The sequence below is a fragment of the Callospermophilus lateralis genome, unplaced genomic scaffold, assembly GCF_048772815.1.
Source record: "Callospermophilus lateralis isolate mCalLat2 unplaced genomic scaffold, mCalLat2.hap1 Scaffold_349, whole genome shotgun sequence".
In the NCBI taxonomy this organism is placed as follows: Eukaryota; Metazoa; Chordata; class Mammalia; order Rodentia; family Sciuridae; genus Callospermophilus; species Callospermophilus lateralis.
The window spans coordinates 331,882-336,835 of NW_027513993.1; the positions used below are offsets into that span (position 1 = coordinate 331,882).

Genomic DNA, 4,954 nt, shown 5'->3' on the forward strand with positions numbered 1-4,954 from the left:
TAGCTAGGAAAAACTTGCATCTTGAGCCACAAGTATAATGGCCCAAAGAAGCAGACATATAAGCATATAGACCATCATGAGCTCTGCTGGATAATACAGCATTTGTAGCAGTATAAATGCAAAATAAATACTGTTTAACTAAGAGAAACATTAGGTTTAACTGCCAGTGTTCTCATAGATCACAAAATAGATTTACTTTCTAAAGAACTCTGAGAAAATATTCATTTGCAATTGTGTATATCAAAATAATTTCCATTTCTTATGAACTGAGGAGTAAGTTACATATCACACAATATGTTTGTGCTTTTTTTTTTTTTTTTTTTTTACATTTTATGCCACAACAGCAAAGATCTGGTCAAGTAGTTTGGTTTCCATTTGTTCATGGAAAATTTGTTTTTCTTCAATTCAATCTATCTTTAATGTCTGACAATTAAATAACCAAGACAACTTATTTTTATTATTCTTTCATTTAAGGTCAGATCCATGAAATATCACAAAAAAGAGGGTACAACGATGGATAAAAATTATCAAGCAAAAAAACTAAATTCCAAGAAGCATCAAGTCAAAAGGGTCAAAGCCCCTATACAGCTTCCTAATACCATGTAAAGGTTATGTCAATAGTGGTTAAAGTGATTGTAAAATATGGTGGATTTAAAGAATAATTAAATCATGCATGTAGAGACTGCTAGGTGTCTCCCCTATTTCCCTAACTTTCATACGGAACTCCTAATTTTTGGTGGATCTTATGGCAAACTGAAATAAAATATATCTGTCATCTGACTTTTAGTCAAAGAGTGGCATATGCCAGAGAACAAAAACTGAACTGCAAAATAACAACTTCTTCCAAGAAACCTCCCACTGAGCAGATGATGTGCATTTTTGCATGTTCTACATGGCTGCAAAATTAACCAACATGATGGCAGGCATTTTATTCTGGACCATGGGGATGAGATCTTTAATGGACATGAGGCAGTAGAAATTGAGAACAGTTTGGTTGATTGCTGAGTTGATTGCCTACGTGTCTTTATTACTGTCAGAGTAATATAAAATTTTAGATTTGAAACCACTATTTCTATGGCACTGGATTGCATATTCAAACACAAAATTCACAGATATGAAGTATGGTAGCAGGAGTCCTCTTCTAAAGTAAGTCTGCACTTTAGAATTGATAAAGTGGAGACAAGTAGAAATATATGGACCACAGAGTGGAGAGCTATTGAGCTTCTGTGGGTTTTGGTGAATGTTCATTTGCTCTACCCTAGAAGATATATCACAGTTAACTTTGTAACATTAAGGAAAATGAAAATTATTTTCAAAATGTGCTTTATGTTGACTTTTTAAGCTTTTCATAACAGTCTTGCAAATAATAGCAAGTTTTATGCCTAGGGTAGATGGAATAAAAGAGAGAAAGTCCACACATCTTTGTAAACAATTCTTTTCATCCTGAAATCTACTGTCAAAATATGTGAAAACTTTCATGGTGGAAATTATGAAACTTCACCTTCATCTCAAATTGCAACCAGGGAGAGAGAGTCTGCCTAGCCACAATCTTAAATGATATGTATTTCTATATAAAGATTATGACCTGGATACCAAATATGACCACTATATCAAAAGGAAAACACATAGAGCACAGAGTCTAGAAGAAGAAAGAGATTACACAAATTTTAAAAATCTTTCTAACACTTACTTTGGCAGCATATATACTAAAATTTGAACTATATAGAAGATTAACATGGTCCCTTCACAAGAATGACACTCAAATTGATGAAGTGTTCCATATTTTTTAATCAGTCCCCCCAAACCAAACATCAAATGTTTACTCTGATATGTGCTAACTCACAATAAGTGTGAGGAGAATAGAAGTTCTGTGGATTAGACAAAGGAGAATCAAAAAAGGCATGGGAATAGAAATAGGAAAGAAATGGAATGAATCTAACATAAGATTGCTAAGTTTATATGTGATTATAACACAGTGACTGTACATCCACAAGACTGGGATCCTTATTAGAATAAGATATATTGCATGTTTGCATAAATATGTCAAAATAGATTGTACTTTCATGTATAACTAAAAAGAAATAAAATGAAAAAATCTGTCTAGATGAAAGCTTTCATTGTATTTATTTACAAATATTACAACAGACTAAAATCATATACAATTTGAATATGCTTTTCAGGAAAAGTTATTGCCAAAAATGTCGTAAATTGGCTTATTTTAAAGCTACCACCAAGCCCAAACTGTAACAATGTGGAATGGGCTATGAAATCTCTACCAATCTCAGAAAAGGCAAACTTTCCAATGTTTATCGGATATATGACCATGGAAAGCTAAGGGTAAGAATCCAACTGTCTCCTCCCCCTGCATGTCAGGGGTCATGATACACAATGGAGAAAGAATGTCATCCTAGAGAGAAGAATCAAGAACTTAGAGAGTGGACTAGAAAGAAAACTTGCTCTACTATCAGAGTTATTTTCTTTATTTTTCATATTTAACATTGTTTACTATTTGTAATTATTATAAGCTAAACCATTTCCTATGTTTTTACTCTTAATGAAATATCTAGTATTAGGTCATAATTATATGGAAAAAATGTAGTACGAGTATCTAGTGTTTTATTTTGTAGGTTTTAAAAAGTGTATGGGGGCTGGGGATGTGGCTCAAGAGGTAGCACGCTCGCCTGGCATGCGTGCGGCCTGGGTTCGATCCTCAGCACCACATACAAAACAAAGATGTTGTGTCCACCGATAGCTAAAAAATAAATATTAAAATTCTCTCTCTCTCCCTCACTCCCTCTCTCTCTAAAAAAAAAGTGTATGGACTTTGGACTCTTATTTGGTCTGGTAAAGAGAATTGTATGTAACAATTCTCAAACCTACAAATAAATATTAGTAACAATGGTAACATTAGGAATTCCTCACTTGGGGCTGTGGTGAATAAGATACACACAGAAAGAGGGAAGCCCATGAATATACTTATAAACACAGTACCATGAGAAAGTCCTGTTCTGAAGCCAACCCACTTACATTTGTATACCTGACTTTTTCTTAGGCATTTAGGGACATGATATGATAATAGTAATACTACTAGGGTTCCTTTACCACTACACAGATTTATGCATCCACACCATATCCAGTGGGATATAAACAGTGATCTATGTGAAAACATTTAGACAATGTCCTTGAATGATTCCTTTTACATTCCTCTAATCTCCTGTTACACTGAGATTAGAGATATTTCCTCATTTTTATTTCTGAAAAGTATTGATTTTTTTACAATGAGATACAAATGTTATTTCTGTAAAGAGTTTGAGTCATTTTATGAATGCCAATTTACCCAGTTCACTTTTCAGTACTTATAAGACTATTTGATTTTTACCAGAGATTCAGAAGCAGTAAGTACATAGTGATATTTATCATACGACATTTTATTCTAAACACTTATTTTTTCCAAAATATAGATGATTAGAATACAAATGAGATGTCTTTATTTCTATTTGCCTGATTATGAAGAGACACACATCATAGCTGCTATAGAATCTGCAATTTTCTCCAAATATCCATATGATAAAGGTTTGAACTTCAGTTTAAAATTATTGAAAGTTGTGGAACTGGGTTGGGCCTCTTGAAAGTTAGGTCATTGGGGACATGCCATTGAATGGGGATATTGAGATCCCTCACCCTTTTGTCTTTCCTTTTGCTTTTTTCCCTCAATGAGGCAAAGGACTTCATTACTAGTAAATTCTCAGCAGGATGTCTACCTATCTATGAGCATGAAGGCAATGGGGCCAAACAATCATGCTCTAAAATCTCTGAAACTATGAAAAAAAATACACCTTTTCTCTTTTGTAAGTTGATTATTTCAAGTATTTTGTCACAGTGACAGAAAGCTAACACACAGGAAATGATTAGTTTTTAGAAGGCACAAAAATAAGCTATTTATTTTAGTAAATGATTATAAGTTTAAACTAATAACTTTAAAAATGTGCTTTTTCAGTCAGAGAAATGCAAATCAAAACCACCCTAAGATACTATCTCACTCCAGTAAGATTGGCAGCCATTAGGAAGTCAAACAACAACAAGTGCTGGCGAGGATGTGGGGAAAAGGGTACTCTTGTACATTGCTGGTGGGACTGCAAATTGGTGCGGCCAATTTGGAAAGCAGTATGAAGATTTCTTGGAAAGCTCGGAATGGAACCACCATTTGATCCAGCTATTCCCCTACTCGGTCTATTCCCTAAAGATCTAAAAAGAGCACACTATAGGGACACTGCTACATCCATGTTCATAGCAGCACAATTCACAATAGCAAGACTGTGGAACCAACCTAGATGCCCTTCAATAGACGAATGGATACAAAAAATGTGGCATTTATACACAATGGAGTATTTCTCTGCATTAAGAAATGACAAAATCATAGGATTTGGAGGGAAATGGATGGCATTAGAGCAGATTATGCTAAGTGAAGCTAGCCAATCCCTGAATAACAAATGCCAAATGTCTTCTTTGATATAAGGAGAGTAACTAAGAACAGAGTAGGGACGAAGAGCATGAGAAGAAGATTAACATTAAACAGGGATGAAAGGTGGGAGGGAAAGGGAGAGAGAAGGGAAATTGCATGTAAATGGAAGGAGACCCTCAGGGTTATGCAAAATTACATACAAGAGGAAGTGAGGGGAAAGGAGGAAAAATATAAGGGGGAGAAATGAACTACAGTAGAGGGGGTAGAGAGAGAAGAGGGGAGGGGAGGGGGGAGGGGGGATAGTAGAGGATAGGAAAGGGAGCAGAATACAACAGACACCAGAATGTCAATATGTAAATCAATGGTTGTGCAACTGATGTTATTCTGCAATCTGTATATGGGGTAAAAATGGGAGCTCATATCCCACTTGAATCAAAGTGTGAAATATGATATATCAAGAACTATGTAATGTTTTGAACAACCTACAATAAA

General features: G+C 34.7%; 1 pseudogene; it reads left to right on the forward strand.

Moving 5' to 3' along the window:
• Positions 1–1,686: 1,686 nt before the first annotated feature.
• On the forward strand, positions 1,687–1,787 carry LOC143386827 (U6 spliceosomal RNA; annotated as a pseudogene).
• Positions 1,788–4,954: the final 3,167 nt, after the last annotated feature.